At 42.9% G+C, this 26,754-nt stretch overlaps 1 protein-coding gene across 6 annotated transcripts in view; it reads right to left on the reverse strand.

The window, feature by feature from the left end:
• SOX5 (SRY-box transcription factor 5) overlaps window positions 1–26,754 on the reverse strand; it is a 1,141,232-nt gene that overhangs the window by 661,385 nt on the left and 453,093 nt on the right. For 2 of the 6 annotated variants that reach the window (XM_061638409.1, XM_061638410.1), the window contains exon 1: window positions 6,237–6,464. The exons of the other annotated variants lie outside the window; for them this stretch is intronic. The gene's annotated coding sequence lies outside the window, so the exon portion shown is untranslated. Of the gene's footprint in view, window positions 1–6,236; window positions 6,465–26,754 lie in introns of those variants that run through there. 6 annotated transcript variants of the gene reach the window in all.

Consider the following 26,754-nt stretch of genomic DNA (forward strand, 5'->3'; position numbering starts at 1 on the left):
AAACAAACACATGCGTGCATATCCCAATTTACTTCCATATACTCAACACATTTTTCAGTTAACAGATTTCAGAAGGAAACAAGCTACGTACACAGTCAAGGGTTTAATTTCAATTCCCCCCCCTTCTTCCTGTCAAATACAAACTTTGCCCAAAGCTAATTTTATTTATGATGAATACGATCAACTTACTTTCACGAGTCATTGCTGTACAAACCTGAAGGAAGAGATGGTGCTAATGTGTGAATAATTGTTGACACAATTAAGCACCGAGCACAATGCCTGTTGAACAGCTTCCAGCAGTAAAATTCTCCTGTAGTTTAAAGGGACAGTCTATTCATTTCAGAGTACAGAGAGAGAAAGACAGAGTTCTTCTACTGACTTCCTTTTTTTTTCCCCTCTGGGAATCCTGAATGGGCCATATTTGGTACCACAGTCCTGCACTACTGGGAAATTGGTTCTTGCGATGGATAATGGCCATATATTGAGCCAGCCGCTTACCATTTAGAGACTCAGTAAACAGTAAGCTCACCCTTTGACCTTCCTTCGTAGAGACTGTCTGGTTCATAACCTGACGGGGACTTCCGCCTGTCTAATGACCTCTTTGTGAATTGGTGGGATTGCTCTAAATTAGCCTTCCTTCCGACAGCCTTGCAAAAGGAAGAAATCAGCAACCTAGTTATTGCAACACAAAGCTGTGTACTGCTGCTGTGATGGTGGAATAAATCCTCTCCATTGAAAATAAGAAATCAGCAATCAAAAGGTGTGGGGAGGAGAAAGTGTTACTGAAGTTTCATTTCTGCTCCAGTCTTTGTCGGGCTATGCTTCAAAAGTTGATGCGCTGCGCTCTTTTCTCATTGGTGACAGAGGGAATTTTTATACGGTGAACAGATGTGCCATACCAGCCCAACCCAGCCCCCTCCATGCATTCCATGCTTATCAGCAGACAGGCTCAGTGGAATTGCTAGGTGAATACAATGCACAACGTCCAGAAAAAGGCTACTGAAATGCCAGTTTTTGTGTGAATAACCCTTTATGCAAGGCAGCGGTGGTGAGGGAGGCACCACAGAACCCAGGGCCGCAAAAATTCCTGAAAGCTTCAGTTAAGGTCACATCTACAACATATATTGAAAGCAGGTTTAACGCACCTTTAAATGCATGGCTTCCCCCAAAGAACTCTGGGAACTGTAGTTTGTTTGGGCACTTGGAATTGTAGCTCTGTGATGGGTAAACTACAGTTCCCAAGTTTCTTCGGAGAAAGCCATGTGCTTTAAATATATGATGTGGACGTGGCCTGGATCCTTGTCGCCATAATCATAGTGATGATATGTATATAAAATTGCCAGTTCTCTACATTCTCTCTCTTCAACTAGCCCTTAAAAGCACTTGATTCTGACATATAATAGCCCCTGAAGTGGGGAACTGGATCTGGCCAGCAAGATGTCACTCCTTGTGGACCAGGTTTGACAAAACAATCGCCTGATGTCCCAATGGCATCAGGTGACCGGGTGGCATTCAAGATGCAGCTGAACAGCCACATACCAAGGATGCTTTAACTTGGATTCCTGCATTGAGCAGGGGGTTGGACTGATGGCCTTATTAGCCCCTTCTCACTCTATAATTCTATGATTCTATTGTTCTGTTTTGCTTGCAGGAGTCTTGCAGTGTGCGTCACAAAGCACTCTGCATACTAACGCTTTGAAAGGAGCACAAATAAGCTTCTTTGCACCAATACAGTTAATTTCAGAGACTCGGCCCTGACATTAGAGTGGGCATGTGTCCTATTTCACAGGGGACAGTGCTCTGTTTCAAGGATGAAGAAGCCATGGCCCTCCAGATGACAGAATCATAAAATCATAGAATCACAGAACAGAAGAGTTGGAAGGGGCCTATAAGGCCGTCAAGTCCAACCCCTTGCTCACTGCAGGAGTGCAAGTTAAAGCATACCTGACAGGTGGATGTCCAGCTGCCTCTTGAATGCCTCCAGTGTTGGAGAGCCCACCATCTCTCTAGGTCATTTGTTCCATTATCGTACCGCTCTAACAGTTAAGGAAGTTTTTCCCGATGTTGAGTGGAAATCTGGCTTCCTGCAACTTGAATCCGTTATTCCGTGTCCTGCACTCTGGGATGATTGAGAAGACATCCTGGCCCTTCTCTGTATGTTTCAAGTACTTGAACAGTGCTATCATATCTCCCCTCCATCTTCTCTTCTCAAGGCTAAGCATGCCCAATTCTTTCAGTCTCTCCTCATAGGGCTTCGTTTCTAGTCCCCTAATCATCCTTGTTGCCCTCCCCTGAACCAGTTTGTCTGGCTCCTTCTTAAAATGTGGTGTCTAGAACTGGATGCAGTACTCAAGATGAGGCCTAACCAGTGCCAAACAGAGGGGAACTAGTGCCTGACCATCGGAGACATGGCTGGGACTGATGGGAGTTGAAGTCCAACAAGATCTGGAGGGTCACAGCTTCCTCATCTCTGCTCTACTTGAAAGGCTGTGCAATTTAAAGATAAAAACTGTAAGGAAGGCCAGCAGGGTTCCTCAACATGTCTTTATTGTCAAGGGGAATAATACCACTTAAAAATCTTGGAGTGGGTTTATATAAAAGCAAATAAAAATACAACCACCTTCAACAATAATAGCACATCAAGAGTTAGCACTGGGGCAACATGCTGGGTAGGCACACAGTCACCTGGCCACACTCTTCCTTACTATTTGATTATGATATGGTGAGATGCATCATGTTTCTGTTTAAATTTTAAGATTACTTCCATATTTGCACATATACACATGAATCACCATATGCAAATTCTATGCAAATCTGACTACTCTTTAGCTGTCTTTTTTAGCAATGCCTTAAGTGACCACCCTACAGAAAGCTCACAGGGTGACCATGAGACCAGTCACTTGTTTACTCCCTTTACCCTACCTCACAGGGTTGTTGCAATGAAACAGAGGCAAGGGAAGAATGTACACTACTGTGAGGTCCTTCACGGAAAGGAGACATAATAATATATAATGAAATACCTCAAAGACCACCTCTCTCCACATGAACTGTTGATTGTCATCTGAAGTCCTTCTCTGAGTTCCTCATCTGAATTTGTCACAACGAATTTTTTGCATGGTTACTGTCTTACGTTTTTAAGATTTCTCTGTAAAATGTTTCAGTGGGGCAAAGTAGACTCTTCTCCGTGCCATACTAGTTTGCTATATGCTAGGAGATTTATCTGTAGGGGAGGCAGCGGGGGGGACAGACAGACGAAAGAGTCTTCAAACATGCAGACACCTCCATCTGCAGTATGTAAGTGGTACAGTCCAAGACAACCTGTGCCACTTAAACTTGCTGACTGTATAGATTGGTGCTTAATTTTTAGAAATGGGATGGGGGAATCAAGCAATGCAAGATCAGGCCTTTTCAGTGGTGGCTCCCCAATTATGGAATGCTCTCCCCAGGGAAACATGCCTGCTGCTAACATTGTCAACCTTTAGGCAACAGGCTAAGATATCCCTGTTTGTCCAGGTTCTTAACTCCAGTCACATTGCAGTATGATTTATGGGCAATTTTTGCTCTTCATCTTTTAGTGGGGTGTGGTAGGATTTGTCCTTTTTATTCTTGTTGTTGGATAAACACCTTTAGAATTTTTTTTGTTTTACTCTATGTTTATTCCAATTATCTGTTTTTTTTAAAAATGGTTGGCAAGTTGTTGGGTATTTTTAAATACTTTGCAAATTCTTTTGCGACATTTTGGTAGAAAGCGACGCCATCATCATCGTATGTATATAAAATTGCCAGTTCTCTACATTCTCTCTTTGCCTAGCCCTAAAAAGCATTTGACTCTGCCATACAGTAGCCCAGGAAAAGGGGGAAATATGAGGAAGGGTACGTTCATGGTAGACAGTCTGCTTTGCATACATAAGGTCCTGGTATTTTTCTGGTAGGGCTGGAAATGTCCTCTGCCAAAGCCCTGGAGGGCAGCTGCCAGTCAATGTAGACGATACTGAGCTAGATGGACAAACGGCCCAACTCGGCATCAGGCAGCTTCCTACATTTCCTAATAAAGCTAGAGGAAAAAGTGACATAGAAATGCCTGTGGAGCACAGCCCTGTCTCTTCAGCTCACACAAACACATACCCTGCCTTTAGCCCCAGAAAAAGTGAAGTCACTCACAGCTCTTCTGTGCAACTTGCAGTCTTCTGGAGACTAAGATAACAACACACCGCGGCATTGTCCGAGGCCGCATCTGTGCCACAGCAAGCATCTGAAATTGCCCATTAGGGAGAAAGTAGCTGTGCCATTTCTGGAATAAGATGCCAATGCTGGAACTATGACCTGTATACCATTGTGCCAACCTGAGACCCAACTCGTGGATCCTACGGGGAGGGGTTGTTTCTTTGTTTTGACAGCGCAAAGGGTCATAGGATCCAGGAAGTCTGCCTTTTGCTCATCATCACTAACTCATAAGTGCTTTCAAATAGATACAGCATCTTTGGTTGCAATCCAAAACCACGACCAATGGCAGCATACACACCAAGCTAAGAGCATACGAGATCATCGGAAAGAAATGTGGCATCATCCTGCCAAGGCTAAGAGTTGATTTTTATCACACATTTACACCTGATTGGGGTAAATGCAGACCTTTGAATTTGCCTCTGTTTGCACGTGACCTCTTCATATGTCAGTTGTCTCTAATGTCCTACCCAAAGTCCTGAGAATACCAATTAAATCCTCAGGTACCACACCTGCATCCAACCAAAATCACAATATTCTCATCACCATTTGGCAGAACATTAGAGATGCCATACAGGCCACTTTCTATGGAGCATCTGAACCATGCAGCTCATCCCATGAGGAGAATTTTTATCCACAGCAGGTGGTTAAAAAGATCACTTCCACCCTCTCTGATAATGCTGATGACTTGCTAAATACTCATCCATATTCTGCAAGAAAAGTGATGTAGCATAGAGGCTAAGAGCCTAAGCCCAGAATCAGTATGGCTCAGGTTCAAAACTTGCCTCTTCTGGGAGCCAGGATGTAGTCTGAAGGTACATGAGGCTGCCACTTTGATGCAGCTAAGCAGATATGGGTCAGGCCAGTGCCTAGATGTGTGACCTCCTGGGAAGAACCACGTGTATGCTTCCTAGGGTTGCATGATGGAAGAAATGTGAGATGTACAGTACATGTAAGAACATAAAGAAAAATAAAGCTTAAATAGCAATTCTTTCTCAGCTTCAGTCCTCCCTCCCCATCTGCAATATTTATTTATTTAATTATTACATTTATACCCCGCCTTTCTTTTCATGGTAGAAACCCAAGGCGGCTATATGGGGATAGTAACGCTTTCCTAGCATACAGAGTTCTTGTGAAGATGATAACAATAGAATATATAAATCTACCCAGACCCTTAGATCTTCCTCTGATCTTCCTCTTCTCCAGGTCCCACCTCTGCAGGAGACTCTGAAAGTGGTAACAAGGGAGAAGCCCTTTCCAGTTGCGGCTCCCCATCTGTGGAATGCACTCCCCAGTGAGGTCCACTTGGGACCGTCATTGACATCTTTTTGGAGCCAAGGAAAGACTTGTATTCCCCCCCCCCAGATGTTTGAAAGGCTAAGATGATATTGTATGTTATTCGTGTGCTGCCAAAGCTTCTTGTGGCTGTTGATGGAGATTGTTGCTGTTATGAAGATTTGTTAGCTGCTTTTTCTCACAGAAGTGACCCATTACATTAAAACCAGCCAAAACAAACATAATCAATAAAAACCTAGAAACACATCTACACAGATAAAACACAGGTCTACAGATCCTTCTCCGCTAAAAGAGGCCACAAATGTCTGAAATCCTTCACATCAAGGGCCAAACGCCTGGATTAAGTGGGCTGTTGTTTGTTCTGTTTTTGTAATGGTATATTTGTGTGTTTTTAACAGTGTTACAAGTTGCTTGGATACCTTCAGGTAACACGCGACTAACAAATCCGATTAATAATCATGATAATAATCATAATCATAAGTGCTTTGAACATTCAGAAATACTATTGAAATGCTAAATATCATCAGCACTGGTCCACTGTGTTCTCCAGAGCAGACAACATAGCTTGACGCTTTCTGCCTAAGGGGAGGGGGAGAAACGCAACAACTGTTGCATGCATTATGCAATGAGAGAAACCCATAACAGACTTCCTCTCCATCGTATCACCCACATCTTAGAAATACTACATTTTTGCCAAGATATCTTTGCAGCAACATTACCTGGGTGGTTTTTTCTTTTTTTTTAATCCGTGGAGATGGGATGACTTGTGAGGAGTACCGCTCAGCTTCTCACTGCTTTGTTCCAATCTGTCACCAGCAAAAGTGGCATGAGAAGCCCCAGAAAAGCGAGTGAGATTGATGGAAATCCCAAACAGAGTATGATCTCTCCCCAGACAGGCAATGGCTGCCTCTCTTGTCAAGCCAAGGCTCTGCTAACCCCCGGGCCTGTCCCTTTCTTCTCTCTAACAAATCAAATTTTGCAACCCAACCTTGCCACATCATTTGAGCATATTGACACAATTGGGACTTCAACCCCAATTTTGCTTTGTGTTTTTCAAGCAGGGTTTACATAACTAGAGAACAAGATAAAGCACGCACAATACATTGGGGGGCCCTGACGAGCGAACAGTGAACTCCATGATCCAGCGAGCCAATCTGTAGCCATCTCCAACCTGCTCACAGCATTTAAGGGGGCTTTCCCCCCCCTCCAATAACTTTTATTTTTCAGAGGTTTGCTATCTTGAAGAACAATCTTATCTTGAGATTGTTTGGTGCTTCCTATACCATGATGCTAGAGATTATGCAGCTTTGCCTTTCTTTGAAATCCACCTTGTTGTCTAACTTGTAAATTCTCAACCTAGGGAGCTACTTCATATCCATCATATTACTTCCTAGCTTGTAAAGTTTGAACTGATAGGGAACATTGTGTTTCTGCTCTCATAATCCCTCCCCTTTTTCTGTAAAATCCCCTCTCTCTCCATATACCAGGAGGGAAAACTCCCATCATTGCCTATGCTTGCTGGGGCTGATGGAAGTTGTACTTCAGCAACATCTGGAGGACCAAATGGTCCCCACGCCTGCCTTACATGTTCACACACGAATCAATGTACTTCAGGTATATATTGAACACCCCAGAGGCACCTACAGCACAATATAGGAATCTGTTTTATACCAGGGTATATTAATTTCCCCATCTATCCCAGGGGTCACCAATGTGGCACCTGAGAGCAAAATAGTGCCCTTGAGGTCTTCCCCTTATGCCTACAAAGCCTCTGAGACATGCCCCCCATTCACTGTCCCCTTGGTCACAAAAAGGTGAGGATGGCATCCTTTTTCTGCCTTAAAAAGTAAATAGAGCTGAGGGAGGAAGTTGGAAAAGTGACATTCTTTCCCGCTTCCTCTTTGAGCTCTATGTGCTTTTCAAGGCTTATATTAATTCCGCTGAATCTGGCTTTTGCCCAGATATCTTGGAAAAGCAAAGTATGTGTGAGTCAACTTTCTTCATGCATGTCTCTTGGGGTAGGTGGGTGAGGGGGACTGTTCCAGGGAGAGAAGTGACCAGAGGGAGTTATCTCACGGCACTTCCTCAAAAATCTAAATGCATCCATGAGCCTAAAAAAGTTGGTGATGCTTGAGCCCAGTGTTATCTACTGCAGGGATAGGGAATCTGTGGCCCTTCAGATGTTGTTGGACTCTAACTCCCATAATTCCTGAGCATTGGCCATGCTGGCTGGGGCTAATGGGAGCTAGAGCCTAACAACATCTGGAAGGCCATAGGTTCGCCAACCTTGGTCTACTCTGACTGGCAACATCTGTCCATAGTCTCAGGTAGAGAAAGTCCATTCCTATCACCCACTGCCTTTTTAACTGGAGATGCCTGGGACTGAACCCAGGATCTTTGGCATGCAAAGTATGTGCTTTACCACAGAGCAATGCCTCCTCTTCCTCCTTCTTGTTCACCAGCAGCAAGAAGTGGAAGTAAAACCAAACAGTTTTCTTTAGCCATATATCATCATTGTCATCATGGCCAAGAAAGGCAAGTTTGAAAAGGCCTCTGATTTTGGTGAGAAATTTAAGCAGAGACAGGTTGAGAAGGCAACAGGTCTTCACATAGGGTTGCCAGGTCACAACTCACGAAATGTGCATCAGATCAAAATTAAGAAATCATGGTTTTGAAATCTCTGGTGAAATGTGAAAATTTGCACTTGCAGCTTCTCATGCTATTTTTCCCCCTATAGTCCCTTTCCCCCTTTGGCTGTAGTGAGCAGGCATCAATCTTCAATTTGAAATGCAAAAATCTTGCAAGGAAGTGCTACTACTCGAAATGCTAGTGTGAAGTTGGAACCCCTTGTTCTGACTTTTCCAGTTGCACCAGTCAAAACTTTTAATAAGCTATTTCAAAGCACAATTTGCCATTTGAGTCTGCAATTTCAAACACAGCAGCATGGGAACACTTCAGATTTGTTGATATCTCGATTCTTTTGATTTCTGCAGGTTTCAGATATGAAACCTCACAAGCTGTCAACCATTAAATACCATTATGTATCATACCATTAAATACTATTACCGTGACATGTTATCTGTCAAATGTTGCCAAATACTAAGTGTCACTGAATGTTACTGTGCAAATGTTGTAATACAAGAGCCACAAACCAGTGGTGGTAAACTGGGCTGGCCTTTTGTCCTCCCTAAATATGAGCTAAATGCCCTTCCCAAAACAATCTACCTGGCAACTCATTTTGCACTTGCTTTGGCTGCCTCTGAATTATCTCTCTATCATCATCCCTTGGACATTTTTCAAATCACAACAAGACTCTCCCTCCCACTCTGGGGTTACTGGGTTTCCTAAACAACCTCCTGCGAAAGGGCTTAATAGAAAGCATTTTTGACATCGGAATAAATCACAGCCAGAGCTCATCTTCATTCTACTCTTTTGCTATGTCTTTCAAAGATGGGGGGGAAACACACACGCACACACACTTCTAATTAGTTGGTGTTTGTACAGCGCTTTGAAGATGAAACAAACTACTGTGCTTGAGTATTATTACTGCAATGCCTGGGGCACCATCTCCAATTTGCTTCTCAGAAAACTGAACACAGTCCAAGAGCAGTTCATGCAGGAACCAGCGCAAGGAATCCCAATTACTACCTCTACGTTGTCAGGATGCCACTTGAGTAAGTCATTCCTTCAAATAAGCAAGCATTACTCATCATCCAAAGGTCAGCTCAATACACCTGACTGTCTCAGGAGAAGGAGAAGATGGCCCACCCTCCTAGCCCATGTTCAGGTGACCAGGGCAGTTAGGAGGGGGAGAGAAATTTGATTCAGTTCACATTTCTAGGAGAACCTACCTAATTTGCACTTTCCAAAACAATGCAAGAACCAAAATACATCTGTGCTTGGGATTTTACACTTCTCTGAATTTTGCAATGCAGTTCTCCAGTCAAGCAATGTGCACACAAATGCATATACTGGGGTAAAGCAGGCATCAAAACACATATATTAGTGAAACTAACATACAAAAATGCTACATTAAGGGAAATTGCTTTGCAAAAATGTGTACATGAGGCAAAAATGCATACCAACGTGTGTATTGGGACAGATTCGTACTAAAAATGCTGATGGATTTTCAGGAGAAATTTTAAAAAATAGATGTGTACATCATCTCTCTCTGGGAGCTAAATAATGAGGCAAATCAGGGTGATTCAATCCCCCCCAAGTTATTATTTAATTCATATAGATGCTGGAGGTGCAATGCTGGAAATGCCTCGTTGAGTCATATGATGTGTGGGCATGTCTAGTTATATTTTCTTTTTGATCTGAAATTGTTGTTTGTATTAACTTTGCATTGACAAAATCCTTGAATTTTGCAGATGTCCATGTACTGTTAAATTACTTTTAACTTGAATTACATTTCTGTTATAAGGGGATTAATGACATAGCAACAAGAATGAACCTTATGTGGCCTAATGGTTCCTTATATTGTGAGCCTAGAAGGAGAAATCAGTAAAAAATACCCCCCAGTCAGATTAGGTCCCCCACAATGCCTCATGTTGCTCTCTTTCAGTAAATGTTTGTGCTGTATTTCCTATATATCTCTATGTTTCCCTAGGTTATGCAAGAAGTAAGGCTGTCCAAAATGTTGTCTGTGGTGCACTGATGAGTTCTGGATTGTTTTGTGTTGAAGCACAGCAGCACAAGCTTTTGTCTAAAAGTTAAAAGCATTATTTGTGTATTTTTAAAATCCTATGTTACTCCAATTTAACAAACAAACAAAAAAGATTTTCAGGCAGCTTTCTTGATAGCCTCACATGGTAATGCCTGTTGAAGGTCCCCTCGCTGGATCATCACCTTGTAGTGGTGAGTGGGCTTGCGTGTTCCAATGAACCCTGTGAGCGATGCCAACGGGAGTCATGTACTCCCAGCAGGGTCACCCATGGCAGTAAGGTCAAGGGAGAGGAACCAGACAAAGAACGATCCAAGAAAGTCCTCAATGGCAGAACAGGCAGGGGATAACAATATGTATGTTACAACAGCTGTGAAAGTGGATGGAGGCTGCAGCAGATAAAAGACTTCCAATCATCGTAGTATCCATGCCATTGGACCAAAGCCTTTTTCTGTCAAGATTGTGTGTTGATCGCTGTGTGCCGATCCCCCCACATAAAACAAATTCATGCACAGGGGTCTTCCAAGCAAAGATCTTATCTTGGAAGACAATCTTACTCAGCCACGAGTGATTGCCAATGAATGAATGACCTGTTGAAGGCCTGTAAGACCTATCAGAGGACACAAAGATACACCATAAAGGAAGATCTGGTGGAAAGCTGAAAACTGTTAAAAAATACGAGCAAGAATGCACACCACCTAGGCAATTCTGAATTATTTTACGGAAAAAAAGAAAAAACCCTTGTTCCCCCCACTTGATAAGAAATTATACAGGAAAGTTAATTGCCCCACAAAAAGCCCCTGGATTTTTTATATACAGTTTGATAGCTTTAACCAATCTGGAGTGGCTCATGTGCCTGTAATTTCATCCACTTTGGCCAAGAGGGGGAAAAGTTATAGCTATTTTTTAATTCTCCATTATAATGAATGGGGAACACAGGGCTTCATTTTATTCAGAACAACTCAGAACTCATAACACAGATTGAAGCAGAGAGAACACAAAGAAATTCAAAACAGTTCCATTTAATAAATAAAAAAACCATAGGTAACTCTTGGGGGCCCTGATAGAAATATATACACCCCAAAGAGCAGCAGTAGATAGGGAAAAATATCTAATTTATTAGGATCAAAATGACTGCTGTCCTGTGCATAGTTTCCTGGGAGTAAGCTCCACTAAATTCAGTGGTGTGTCCTTCTGACTAAATAGGTTCTACTGGTTAAACATATTGGGTGAGATCCAATGTTAGTCATTTCAGAACAGTCCCATTGAAAATGGACTTTTACTTAAGCCCATTCACTTCAGTGACTATTCTATGGGCTAGTTGGATATCACCCATTGAATTCATTAGACATTTAAGCAATCTTTAAAAAAAAATGTTACCATTTAAATTGCTAGTGTGGAGTAGGAATCCCATTAAAGAAAAGGAAAGAAGCATCCAGACTCATTCTCTCACATTTTCTGTGCTAATCTGACACAAAGAAACTGGAAAACCTCTTAATCAGCTCATTTATTGCCCATGAACAGCACCTAGTGTGGGAGCCTGAGAAGCAGCAAGGAAGGTCTGCAACTAGAGGCCAGCAACTGACCTCAATAGGGAGCTGATAACCCAAGAAAGGACCAGAGGAGATTGGGAAATGTATATTCTCACTGCCAGCTCCTTCGCTTCCTGGCCATCTGCAGAGTCATTGTTTGCAGCAGGATCTTTTTCCTTCTCCGGAGTTGATCCAAGGAGACCCCTGGCAACAGAGCCTTCTGGCAGCCCAACGGGTGCTTCTCTGGTGATTCTTGGCTTCCCACCAGGTTTGCTGTCACTCTTGATGCCCAGGTGGCAAACGACAAGACTTGGAAATCAAGGTAGGGTTTAGAATGTCTGAGAGGCTATGGAGGGAGCATGTGAGACATCCATAACCCGAACCTGTAGTGGACTTTTTTTTGGGGGGGGGGATAATTTTAATTGCTGTTTTAACAGTTTTAAAATGTTTAAATTGTGCTGTTTTAATGGGCTTGTTTTGCACATTTTAATTTTGGATGCTTATTTTAATTTTTGATGGGATTATTGTTATTGTTGTTGTTGTTGTTATTATTTAGATTTAGATTTATTAATCACTTGCCAACTGAAGGTCTTCAGACAACTAACAATAATGTTAAAAACAAAAACAACCATATCATACTATAAAAACAAAATAGCAGAACAGCAAAACAGGAAGCTTTGGCAGCATACTAATGACAGACAACATCTTCTCTGTCTAGTAAATGCCTGGGGAAAAAAGGTAAATTTTACCTGGCGCCAAAAAGATGTCAAGGAAAGTATGAGGCGGACCTCACTGGGGAGAGCATTCCATAGATGGATATAATAATAATAATAATAATAATAATAATAATAATAATAATAATTGGAGTATGCATATTTTACATACCTACAATAGTAGCAAAGGCTTCCAGCCACGGAAGAACTGCATTCAGGCAGTGCATGACCTGAACATAGATTTACAACTTGCAGAGAAGTTTGCAAATACAACATCAAGAAAGAGAGATGAAACATAAACTAATATTTCTTTTCTTTTTCCTTCTGAATGAAATTGTGTATGAGCGAAAAACCCTTTTCACAGCACCTTGATTACACCTTGGCAGAGGGACCGAGGGGCCAAATCAAATAGCCTTGAGGGCCATATCTGCTATGCAGGCTACCAGTTGTCCACCCTGTCTGTTCAGTGAAAAAGGCGTGCTTATCAACATTACAGCATTTCTGCACAAAAAAGTCTTTTCACTGCACCTTATTTTTGTAGAGATGCTTGCAAACAGCAATGCTCTTCAGTGGGAAGAAAGCCAGGATTTTTGTTTTGTTTTGTTTTAAATCCAGCACGTGTTACGTTCCGAGTTTGATGCCTGGCAAAGCTCCCTGTGTTATGAATTTTTTGGTCTCTCCTCCTGACTTCTTCCCTGTCACTACAGTACGTTTGTTTTCATTTTTGTGTTTTCAAGTACGGGTTGTGGCCATGTCTGTCCCTTGTGCATGTGCGTTCTCTCTCTTTCTCTGTTTCGGCTCATCATTGCTCTTGGCCCAGTCTCCTAACAGGAAATGCGAGATTTATTTTATCTGGCTTGAACGACATTGTTCCTTCCTGACTACTGGTGTTAGTTCACTCTGAATAACATGACTTGGTGTTCATGGCTCCGCCTAAGGTCGAAGCCTGAAGGTAATAGCCATCTTAAAGAGTGGTAGATGAAGAAAGAGAAAGTGATGGGGGGGGGAGAGAATAGCAAAGATGTGAATAAAGAGCCTTCTCTCACAGGCATAAAAGTTGACACGGTCAGAAAAAAAAGTGTGATGTAGCGGTTTTGACAACCTGTGCCTATCAGTGTTTTTCCTCAGAAGTGTGTCTCATTGAATTAAATGGGGTTTACTTCCAAGTAAGGGAGCGTATGAGCACAGAGTATTTGGCTTCTAAAAAAGTAAAGGGAAAGGAGAGGGACAATGAAGCCTCAACAGGTGCTATAAAACAGTTTGCTGAAATGAACCCACGTTTTGGGTGCATATATGAACTTGATTCAGGAACAACAATCCTTTATCTGTTCTCTTCCCTCACCTCCCAGGAGATAGTCAAGAGTGTTTTGCACATACCATGGACTGCGAAAAAGACAAATAATTGGGTGTTAGAACAAATTAAACCAGAACTGTCACAAGAAGCTAAAATGATGAAACTGAGGTTATCATACTTTGGACATATAATGAGAAGACATGATTCACTAGAAAAGACAATAATGCTGGGGGGGGGGGAAGAAGGGAGTAGAAAAAGAGGAAGGCCAAACAAGAGATGGATTGATTCCATAAAGGAAGCCACAGACCTGAACTTAGAAGTTCTGAACAGGATGGTTCACAACAGATGCTCTTGGAGGTCGCTGATTCATAGGGTCGCCATAAGTTGTAATCAGCTTGAAGGCACATAACAACAAAACAGATATATAGATAGGTATGTCGACTTTCCTCTCACTGCAGTCCCCCTTGTGTTGCTCAGCTGACTGGGAAACAGATGAGAGTGGTGAAAAGGGGGGTGGACTGCACACAAAAATTAATCTTCATCTGGAGGACCAGCCCTTCTTCATGCTGCTTGGCTGATTAGTGGGAGGATATGTTGTGGGGCATGTAAGATTAGGGTGTGGACCAGGAGCAGCCGGGGGATGACAACGTAGATTGCATACTTCTGAACAAGAACCTCACATGTTTCTTGGAGTACGTACACTGACCAGAGAATGTACATATTGCTCAGAGAATGAACAAAATCCAATCAAGATACACACATTTCTGGCATAATGGCCAGAATACGTACAAAATTCAGTCCATACATGCACATTTCCCTGTACTACTCTTGGCCTGAGCCACAGGCCATTGCTGTTTCGGACTGGTGTACCGTTGTTGAAATAGTTGTAAATTCAGGTGAGACAGAATGCCTTCCTGGATATTTTTTCTTAATATAATGTTATTTGCTATTTAATTTATTTTTTTGTACAATGTATTGCTTATTGATGTATTGCTTTGTTGATGTATTGCCTTGTTGATGTGTTTTTATATTTGTGTTTACTTTTTCTGTAAGCCGTCTTGAGGGCCTTTTGGCCGAAAGGCGGGGTATAAATAAACATTAACATAACATAACATAACATAACATTATGTATATTGACTGGGAAATGTGCACCATTCCCTCTTCATGGATGGATTATGTGCACATTCTCCATGAGGCCTGGCAAATGTGAACAATGGCCAGTTGTCATGTACATTAACTGTTCAGCTTACATTCTCCTTTGCACACACACACACATATGGCAAGTTGAGGAATGGTATCATTCATTCATTCATTCATTTCATTCATTTCATTCTTTCTCCAAATTGCTGCAAGAGAAACACATTGCTCTCTTCCACTTTATTCCCATAACAACCTTGAGAGGTACATTACCCTGAGCAGGAATGTGATCAGCCCAACATCAGGCACTGTTCTTCATGGCTGAGTGAGGATTCAAACGTTTGTCCCCCCTGCCTTCATCCAACACTTTCACCACCAACACTCTAATCTCTATACCACCACATTGTTGAATTCATTTCAATAAACTATTTCCTAGTAGCTGTTAAAATTCCCTCTGCTCTGTGTGTTTTGGGTTGTTTGTTCACTGGAGATCTTAGGGGAGTGGGAATGGGGACATGATATTTTATTTTTCAGCTTCTAGAGCAGAGGTGACTCATCACACCCACCCTCCATTTTAGGGAGCAATCCAAACGCAAGATCTGCTGGGATGAGAGGAGTTTGGAGTAGGGGGATCTCCGGCTGAAAGTGGGCTCAGATGGTGCTATACTGGCTGAAGGCCCTCATTCCAACTCAGCTGGAGATAACGCAGGTGCAAGCCCTCCATTCCAGCTCAGTTGGGTCTTAGCCAAGGCTGGGGTAAATCCTGAAAAAGGGCATTCTGGTTTAGTGGCCAGGGGAGTAGCAGGGGTGGTACATGGCAGGGGGAGCTTCCAAACTCTGTTTGGAACTCATGTTAAGTCACCCTGTTAAGTGACTCTGTTCAGCTAAGTAAGCAACCCAGTGGACGTCACACTGCCAAAAATGATGGAGTAAGTCAAACTCTATTTTAAAGGCTTGTTTTCCCTCTGCCAAGGTTGGGCTGGCTCAGTCTCACTCCTGAACTGAGTTTGGAATAGGGCTAAGTTACACCAGCATATATTTCACCCGCTTCTTATAGTTTGGATTGTTCTACTCATTTCTACAGAGGTATCAATAGATGTAAGTTAGCATATGCAAACTGTATGAAAATTTGTTTCATGAGCCTGTGCCCCAAGGCATTAACATGCTTAGCGATGCCCCTGGCACTAATTATAAGCCCCTCCCCCTGAGCCATTCAAAAAATAACACACACACACAAAATTACATCCCCTTACAGTTCCATCCAATGCCTCCATATCCATATCAAAAACTGTCTACAGAAAGCCAGAGACTAATTTATTTATCAACTGCAGCGTAACAGCGAATATATTCCAAAGGATCTTTACATCTTGTTTCCCTCTCCCAATGCAAAATCTAACATGGTACCCCAACCCTTCCTTTCCTAACATTTTGTCTGAACCTGAATATGGGTAGGGCTGTAGCTCAGTGGTACAGCACATGCTTTGCTTACAGAAGGTCCCAGTTTTGATCCGTGACATCTCCATGTAGGGCTGGAGGAGACCTCCATCTGAAACCCTGGAGAGTCACTGCTGGTCAGCACAGGCAAGAGAAAGCTACAAGGGCCAACTATCTAACTCAGTATATGACAACATCCTGTGTGCATTTTTTTAGGTTGGACATCAACTTTTTGAGACTTGGGTATTTCCCCTTCATTTCAGTCATTCTGCCCCTGCCAAACATCATTCTCTGCATTTTCTGAGTGTAGGGAAGAAAAAACAGCTTGACAGTGGCTTGCCCAACTCCTGCCTTTCGTGGTGCGTCATAAAGGAAACTGCACCAGTGCAGTTTGCCCATGTTTACCAAGAGCCATCTGGCAGCATGCAAATCTGCACAGGAGCCTTGTTTCTCTCTCTCTTTCTTTTTAAAAGAAAACAGCATCCCGGGCAGCTAAAGAGATAGCCAGGCTTCTTGGATGGTTGCCAGATGGTGGTCAGGTATGTTTTACAAAAGACCCTCCGTGGCGCAGAGTGGTAAGCGGCAGTAACGCAGATGGAGCTCTGCTCACGGCCAGAGTTCGATTCCAACGGAAGGAGGAAGTCGAATCTCCGGTAAAAGGGGTTGAGGTCTACTCAGCCTTCCATCCATCCGTGGTCGGTAAAATGAGTACCTGGCATATACTGGGGGGTAAAGAAAGGCCGGGGAAGGAACTGGCAATCCCACCCCATATATAGGGTCTGCCTAGTAAACGTCGCAAGACGTCACCCTAAGAGTCGGAAACGACTCACACTATAAGTGCGGGGATACCTTTACCTTTGCCTTTATGTTTTACAAGGACATATATATATATAATTGGCATGTTATATATATAGTCAGCATGCTCTCATGCTGTTCATCTTAGAGGCAAGGAAAATGGAAAGAGCGACTGAAGGCTCTGGAACCACTGGGCACGCAGGGAACGCCTGTCAAGCCTCAGTTCACGCTATAAGACAACCAGGGTGGGACAACCTTTTTCAGCCCAAGGGCTGTTTTCGCTTCTAGGCAACCTTCCAGGAGCCATGTCATGCCAGAGGTGGGCGGGGTTCAAGGCAAAAGTGGGCAGAGCAACGACTATACATGTTACCTTTGTACCTCAGCGTACTTTCTACAAACACTCGCACACCCCTCTCAGTCCTCCATCCAGGAAAGCAAGAGGCTGGATCAGAGATCAAGGACATTTTCCAACCAGGCAAAAAACACTCAAGGAGAATATGAAAAAAGGCTTAACTTAAGGACTTATCTCATTTCCAGCAGGGGCCACAGCCGAAATTCCTCTGGGAAACTAATTCAGAAGTGCAGAGTCCCTTCATGTTAGTCATAGCCATGCCCCCTTTTTTGCTGCTGGGTTGAGAATGAGATCCTTGTTAATGCCTTCTCCCACAACAACAGATATCCTTAGGAGCCAATCAGCATGCACGGGGAGAGTGTTAGCTGCTGAGAACAGTCTTCTCAATGGCTGATTCACCTCCTTTCACTCTGATTGGCTCCAATCAGCAGGTATGGACAAGGAAGCATGTCAGAAGACTCTTCTCAGTGGCTAACACACTCTCCTTTCAAGCTGATTGTCTCATAGGATGCTGAAGACATAGGGACCCTGTTCCTAAAAAAGTAAAGGGTCTAAGATACCCCCCCCGAGACCCTGGATGATTACACCCCGGCTGGGAAGACCCAAAATGAATGCTTGTGGTCAACTCTTCCTGGCCTCAAGGGATAGAAGATAATTTTGTTTGTTCCGGATTTGTTCCACATCAGTGGTGGAACTGTTTTAAGATGTTTTTAAAAATATTCTTTCTTTAAGAAAAAAAATTAAAGATTTTTTAATGATTTTTTCAAGTTTTTTATGTTAATATGTTTTATAGATGGTTTTTAGTGTTTTGTCACTTGTTTGCCGCCCTGGGCTCCTTCTGGAAGGAAAAAAACATAAATATACTGCCTTCAAGTCGATTCCGACTTATGGCGACTCTATGAATAGGGTTTTCATGAGGCTGAGAGGCCCAGGGTCATGTCATAGTCCAACACCTTAACCACTACACCACACTGGCTCAAAGGGCAGGCTATAAATTTCATTAACAACAACAATAATTTTGAAGTGAACTGATGTAATTCTCACCTCCTGAACTAATACATGGACTGGAATATCCCTCAGATTTTGTGCTTCTCCGAATGTTATTCAACAGTTCCCAGCTCAAAAAAAAGGTTCCAAAACTCATTAAAAATACATATTTTAGGATAAAGTACATTTAGAAATGTGTACAAATGTGTACATTAGGATAAATACATACATAAATATGTATTTGTGATAAAATAATTTTTAAACACACATTGAAATATGTATATAAACATGAATTTTCACACATAACACACAAATTCATAGATTAATATGGAAATGGGACAGAATGATGACATGCAAAACTCACATATACCAGAAACAGACTGATTCCTATGTTACGTTTGCTTCATTTTGTCTTCACCACAACCCTGTGAAGTAGGAAAGGCTGGGAGTCAGTGACTGCCCCAAGATCACCTTGTGAACTTAATGGGATTTGAACCTAGCACTCCCCAGTCCAACGTCTAACATTTTATCAAGAACGCTAACCTAGTTCTCTAGGAGAATTGGACTCAAAACACAGGATGCTTAAGAGAAGTGGCTTCAGCATGAGGTATGATAATAATAATATTTTAAAAATCATTTTAAACATTATAATGCCTGAATTGGTTACACTGCAGGGGGGGGGGTAAAAGATTGCGCTAGGCCAGGGAAATACTCTACAGGGAAAAGTTTGGATGTAGCTTCAGAGCCTGGAATCATGCTATTAATTAATTCTTGAGGGAATGTGCTCCTTAATTGTTAATGTTATTATTTATTGAGGGAAGGGCCGTAGCTAGGTGGGTAAAGCACCTGCTTTGCATGCAAAAGGTCCCACATTCCATCCCTGGCACTTTTCAGGTAGGGCTGGGAAAAGACTCCTGCTAAAACCCTGGAGAGCTGTTGCTACTCAGTGTAGACACAAATGAGCCAGATGGAATGAAGGTCTGGTTCAGCATAAGTTAGCTTCTATGTTCTGTTGGTGGTGGTGCTGCTGTTGTTGTGATTTTTAGAACCCTTCTGTCCCATAGGATCCATCTCCTTCGCTCTATAAAACCGTATGGAATAGACATTCTCACTTTGATGGATGCTCCCCAACCGTCGAATGGTCCCCAAGACATTATCATTTTGTTTCTTGTCTCCCATTCATTCCAGGAGTCCTCCACAGGCCAGAGTTTTACTACAAGGTAGTCAAGACTGGCAGGCATTTGGAAGAAAACTGCCTTGTCAGTTTCTGCAAGCAAAACCCAACACACACATACACACACACACACACACACAGAGAGAGAGAGAGAGAGAGAGAGAGAGAGAGAGAGAGAGAGAGAGAGAGAGAGAGAGGAAAGGCCACTTGTAGTCCTGATTGCTATTGGAAATCAGCATGTGATTATGACTGGGGCGGGCAGGGGAAGGATGAGTGTTGTTAACATGTCTCATTTAAATACACGCACAGGGATTTTGCTCTGTTTTCGCCTTCACTTTAGGTAAGGTAATTATTATGGAAACTGTCAGCTGGGTTATTAATTAGACAGCCATGAAGATGACACACACCACACAGTCTCCCCCAATAAGTCTTGGCATGAGGGCAAACAGAAACTGTTGGCAGGAGGCAGAGAGCGAGATGCGAGAGAGAGGAATAGGCTGCCGAACCGAGCCATGCCCAGGCCCTCTTGACACAGAAGGGTTTCCCTCCCCTCTGCCAGCACCTTGCTTGACGCCAACGCACTTCCAACAATGGCTCTCCTCCATGTTGGCAACCAAAAAGCCTTGCAGAAGAAAATATGAAAAAGAACGTACGTGGAAGGATGGAGTCCTGAGCCAAGATAGAAGGGATCCAAATGTAAGCTCCCACACTGTTAAATGTCACTCGGAAATAACACACTCGCATGCACACGCACAGAGCAGGCTCTGTCCACAATGAGACATAAGAGGTAACAACCATAGTGTTGGATGATACAGAATATTTGGAGGGGGTGTGACACGTCTCAAGCAAAATACCCTTCAACTCACTTTGGCCTCATCTGCACTATACATGTAAAGCAGTATCATACCACTTTAAGCAATCTCAGCTTCCCCCAAAGAATCCTGGGGAATGTAGTTTGTTAAGGCTGTTGAGAATTGTTAGGTGACCCCTATTCCCCTCTCAGAGTTCCAGTTCCCAGCGTTTCCTGGGAAGAGGGATAGAATGTTAAACCACCTTAGGAACTGTAGCTCTGTGGGAGGAATAGGGTCTTCTAACGACTCTTGGTACCCTTAAAAAAGGATAGTTCCCAGGATTCTCTGGAGGAAGCCATGATTGCTGAAAGTGGTATGATACTGCTTTAAATGTATAGTGCAGACGGGGCTGTCAAAGTCAATTTCTTCATCAAGAGTGGATCTGAGACTGAAAGAGCTTCCAGATAACGATTCCTGGCCTTAAAACAAAAAGGAGTGATAATGATGGCGATAAATATTTCTAAAGCACTTTAATCATTTTGTTTTGTTCACACAGTAGGGTTTTTTTTTAAGGAAACATACTTATAAACATTTTTAATCTGGAGGGGGAAGGGTCAGTCATGGAATGTTGAAAATCAGAGTAGACACTGTAGAAGTGGAAGGCCTGTCTGGTTGTGAAGATTAAAAAAAAACCTCACACAAGGGTCTGTGGATATTGTGGGAGCTTGGTGTTGCAAAAAGGCTGTGAGGGGAGCCTGAAAGGGAGGGGAAAAGAAGGAGCAGGGAGATGGGAAAATACCACACAAGAACGAGGACATGGGATATATTATAGTCAGGAAACGTTGCAGAGACTCAAAGACAGCTGCATTTCACAAGTTGATTCAAATCTTGGGCTTTGCTATTTTAAAAAAAATTCAGACTGATTTTCATGTTTTGTCTTTTAAATCACTGTAAAACCTACCTAGAGTTCTACTGACAGTGCATGAAAACCTGCTTAGTCTGCTCACCGTTGATTGTTTAAAAAACATATTCCAAGTTTAATCTGCAAAGAGAACATCACTTGTAGTGACTGGTAACAACAGCCATGATCAAAAGTGCTTATAAACTGCAGTTAACACTTAAAACTCATGGGTGATATTCAATGCTTGTCCTACTCCAAGTAGACTCATTGAAGTTAACAGGCACTACTAACTTAGATCCATTAATTGCAACATTCAGTAGGTCTAGTCTGAGTAGGACTTAGTGGACTACAACCCCAAGTATTAGTCATGATCTACCTTTTTCTGGCTTATTCTGTGTCCTAGTTTATATTTAAAGAACAAACACACACTCACGAATAGGATGACATATGTGTCGCAAGAGCCCCGCCCTTCCCACGCAGGAAAGCGGTGCGCTCCTGGCAAGCAAATGCATCTCATCTCATACATTCGCGGGAAGGCTTTGGTAAAAGGGCCTTCCATCCCTGGGATTTCCATTAGCTCTGTATGTCTCTCCCCTCCCCCAATCACATGAACACACCCAAGCCATGATACAATACAGGGGATAGCTATAACAACCAGTCGTTAAGTCATCTACGTTCTCATAACTTTTTGCAAGACAGACAGATCGCAAAGGGGGAAGGATGGGGAAAGCCATGTTTCGTTTTCTCTGTCTGCACAGTCCTCAGTGTTCCAGAGCAAACGCTGCCGGAATGGGAGAACTTGTGCATTATGCTAACTGCTGGCGCTCCGCAGCGCTAAAGGTAAGATCTAACACAGTACAGCTTTTATTCACCAGGATTCCCCTCAGGCAGCCTCTGTAAAAGGGTTAATGACAGATGTTTCCATTAAATCTGACCTACCTCTTAATTGCGCAGCAGCCTGAAAATACCCCTGCCTTTGTGCTGATTTGCATGGGCAAACAGAGTGGTTCCGTGACATGTTACACACACATGCGCCCAAATGTCAATTCGGGTTAAAAAAAAAAACACACAAAAAAGATGTTGATCTGCATTGTTTTTTTTAAATAATAATAATGAGAGACCTTTTGAAAATGCACCTATTTACAGGCAATTCAAAAGCTCTGCATCAGGGATGGGTAACCTGTGGCTCTCCAGATGTTGTTACACTGCAACTCCCATCATCATCCCTGTTGGATACAGTGGCTGAAGCTGACCGAATCCAAGAGCATCTAGAGGATCACAGGTTCCCCTTCTCTGCTCTATATATTCCAAAAGCCTGACTGCAGTCATTGTCGTTACCATCATACCAATATACAGAAGCATGACATTTAACAACTCACCTGGTAGCCAGAAGAGACCAGGAATTCCACGCGGGCTATAGAGAGGACTGGTTGAGGAAGGGCAGTTTGCTCCATTCCTTCTCCAGCAGCCACCTTGTTTTCTGAAGTTGCCACAGAGGAAAGAAAGTCTCTCCCTCCACGACCAGCATAGAAACACAGGCAGGCCAGTCTCTGGTGTTTCTCATCTTTTCAGTGGGGTGGGTAGAGCTTGCCCATATCATGTTATTGGACGAGCAATTTAGCTATTTTCTATTATACATTGTTTTACATTTTCTGGTTTTAAGTGTTTTTAACTGTTGCATTTTATCTTGCTAAGTTGCTTTGAGACTTTTTTTAAAGTAGCAAATATTAATATTAATAATAATAATACCAGTAAGCGTTGTACAAAACAAATACAAGAAATATGAGGCTCTGGCACCTGCTGTAGTCCATTTCATGCTGTGCGTGTGTGTGTATTGCAACAGTAGCCAATCTGGTGCCCTCCAGACATTGATGGAATACAATTCAGGACAGACAATGGAAGTATTTTTTTCACACAGTGCACAGTTAAATGGTGGGATTCACTGCCATAGGAAGTAGCGATGGCCACCTACTTGGATGGCTTTGAAAGGGGGCTGGGCAAATGCATGGAGAGCAAGGCTGTCAATGGCTACTCACGGTGATGGTTGTGCACTACCTCCAGTATCATAGGCGGTATGCCTCCGGATACCAGTTGCTGGGAGTCACAAGTGGGGAGTGCACTGTTACACTCATTGCTGCTCAGCAACATCAGCAAGCCGTGATATTGCAGAGGTGGCGGCAGAGCCAGCAACAGCGCCTCCCTTCCTGGGGTGGTTGCGGTGGGGCCATGGTGAACGCCTGAGGATGCTTGCAGCATCTCCCCGGTGAAGCAGCAGTGGTGGCAGCCATTTCATCTCATCCAGGATCCGTTTGTCTGGGACCAGCACCTGGGTGGCGGTGGCAGCGGCAGGGCAGGATGAGGCGTCGACCCGGGTGGTCACAGTTGGGGCTGGTTGGTGTCTGTGCAGAAGATGACTGGAAAGGGCGGTGCATTGGGGTGACTGGAGTGTGACCGTACACACCACACCCTGGATGGAGGAACCGAGACATGTCACCACGGAAGCCCAGGGAGCAGACAGTTTTTGGACCCCGTTTTCCCTGATCACATGAGCGCTGTTGATGGGTGCTAAATCCCCATCACCTGCCTGGTTTATCAGAGCTCAGAGGATCAGCTGCAAATACATTCTTCCTGAGGCCTATGCAAGGAATTCCAGTGTTTGGATCTTTTGCACTTCGGTCCCTTGTGGCCTGCTCTGTGTTTATGGATATGGATATTGTTCATGTATTTTGCTTTGTAAATTAATTTGATATATATATTTTATCGTACCTTGTGTATTCTGTTGTAAACCACTTTGAGATCTTTCAGATAATAAGAGGTCTATAAATGGAAATATAAATAAAGAAATAAGTAAATGAAAATGTTCTACTTGCAGGATTCCCATAGGCATCTGTGAGAATAAAACGGACTACATATGCCTTTTTGGCCTCATCCAGCAGAGCTATCCGTAGGTACTTTGAAGTAAGACATATTTATTATTGTTGTTGTTGTCACTTTCCTTGCAAAGCAACCCAAAGCAACTTACAACAATAAAATTAAAACCCATTATAACAACAAACACAACGCAATCTAAAAACAGATCAGTACAAATAAAGATAGGTCTTGCAACATTAAAAAAGGCCACTGATACTTAAAAGTCCTTCACATTAAGAGCCAAAAATCCGAGTACCAAGGAAGGGGTTTTGCCTGGTACCTAAAAATAGATAATGCTAGCATCAGGCATACCTCCTGGGGACCTCCTAGGGGAGAACATTCCACATACAGGGAGCCACCACTGAAAAGGTCTGTTCTGCACTTCCCTCAGAGGTGGGCATGGGGAAGGGCCTCAAATGAAGAATGCAGGGTCCGGTTTGGTCTGTGTGGTACTTGAGAGCCTAGCTGCACATGTACCCAGTGAAAGGCAAACTGGGAAGCTCCCACCATTGTCAGAGTTGACGGGAGTTGCAGGTCAAAACGTTTGGAGAGGGCCAGGTTGAGAAAGGCTGGTGTTGAACTAGCAATATAAAAGCCTGGGACAGGGGGATCCTGAAGACTACAGTCCAACAACATCCTCCGCAATGACTGGAATAGTTTTAATACGACAGTTAGAATAGCCTCTCACAACTTCAAATTGTAGCATCCCTTTGGGAGAAGACACCATGAAACTCTCTTAAATTAGAACGGCTTCTGTAGTGCAGATCTAGCCTAAAGCAAAAACTACCCTTACTAGTTCTCCATTTAACTAACAAGATGAACAACAAAAAGCCAAATCACTTGTCGTCACCTTGATATTGGTATACCTCTTACAAAAGTTGAGGTGGAAGTGTGTTGGGTGGAAGTGTGTGTGTTATAAATGCCGCCCTGGGCTCCTGCTGGGAAGAAGGGCAGGATATAAATAAAATAATAAATAAATGACTAAAATTAAATTTACACTGTTTTTCAGTCCTCAAATGCAAAGCATTACAGACACATCACACAGCCATCCAAATCTTACTTGCCCAGGTGACTAAAACTGCTAACACAGAATCCAGGAGATACTACAAAGAGATGTGTAAACATTACTGACCCCTCGAGGCACTGAGCTGAACTGCTTCACCATCCATACCAGGTGGAAAAGATGAATTACGCTAGAGAGAGAAATCTCTCTGTATGCACAAAGGTTACATGCATGCTAGTTCCTTAAACAGCAGCGAGACCATTTTGTGTGGGTGTGTTTGAAACACAGCTGCACCCAGCTGCACACACATCTTTACGGTTTGATTGGAATACACCCAGCCCCACTGCTGACGGCAAACCTTTTAGGACTGCCCACAGCAAAGCGTTACCATTGGACACACCTCAGAGTGCAATGGGTTAATCGACTAAATAGTTGTGAAGTCAGGGTGAAGCTGGCTTGAAAGGAAAACACCTGTGATCCCAAAAATCCCAGGTTTTCAGTAAAAAGGGGTGGAGTTTACTGACACAGAGGTGGAGATGCACTCAAACCAGTAGAACTGCAAGTGTGTCCATAGCCATACACAGGGCATGGTCTCTTGAAGAAATATTGATACTGAAAAATATTCATATTCTGGGTGAACCCTTCTAAACCTAGCCTGAGCAATCAAAGTGAATGCATCTCAGCCACCCATGCAGAGCAGCCCACCAGGAGGATGACTCAGCCCTTCCTACACGCTGCTTGCTTGAGATTGTAAACATAGCGGGGATGGTTAGGTGGGTCAAGAACTTTGCTGACTACGACACAGAATGGGTAGGATGCATTCAGGTCTCATGCCATGCAGGTTGCTTCTACAAGGAGCCCTGGCCCTTTAAAACACCAGCGTAAAGAACACTCATAATCTTGTAGAATACAAAGCACAGCAGAGTCCTATTCATCTATTACTCACGTGTAGGGATTTCTTTATTTACTGAGGGTGGATTACAGCAATATAATATAATACAATATTAAAATCCGTTAAAATGTACAAGAGAATATTAAATATTAAAATCAGTTAAAACAATTTAAGAATAGAAAGGTGGGTCCTACATCTATCTATCTATCTATCTATCTATCTATCTATCTATCTATCTATCTATCTATCTATCTATCTATCTATCTATCTATCTATCTATCTATCTATCTATCTATCTATCTATCTATTTAAAAGGCAAGGGAAAAGAGATGCATCTTCAGAAAATGACAAATGCTATACAAGGAAGGCACAAGGCATCCCTCTGTAGGAAGGGAATCCCACAGCTTAGGGGCTGCCACAGAGAATGCCCTCTCCTGGGCCGCCATCCCCCAAACATCTGAGGGTGGTGGAACTACCAAGAGGGTCCTTTCTGCCGATCTAAGTACCCGAGAGGGTCTATAGGGAAGGAGGCAGTTTTTTAAATATTTGGGGCCTAAATCATTTACAGCTTGAAATACTAATGAAAGCACCTTGAATTGGGCCTGGAAACAAACTGGCAAGCAGTGCAGCTGTTTGGAAACTGAGGTTATATGAGT

Source organism: Rhineura floridana, chromosome 8 (genome assembly GCF_030035675.1).
Source record: "Rhineura floridana isolate rRhiFlo1 chromosome 8, rRhiFlo1.hap2, whole genome shotgun sequence".
Taxonomy (NCBI): domain Eukaryota; kingdom Metazoa; phylum Chordata; class Lepidosauria; order Squamata; family Rhineuridae; genus Rhineura; species Rhineura floridana.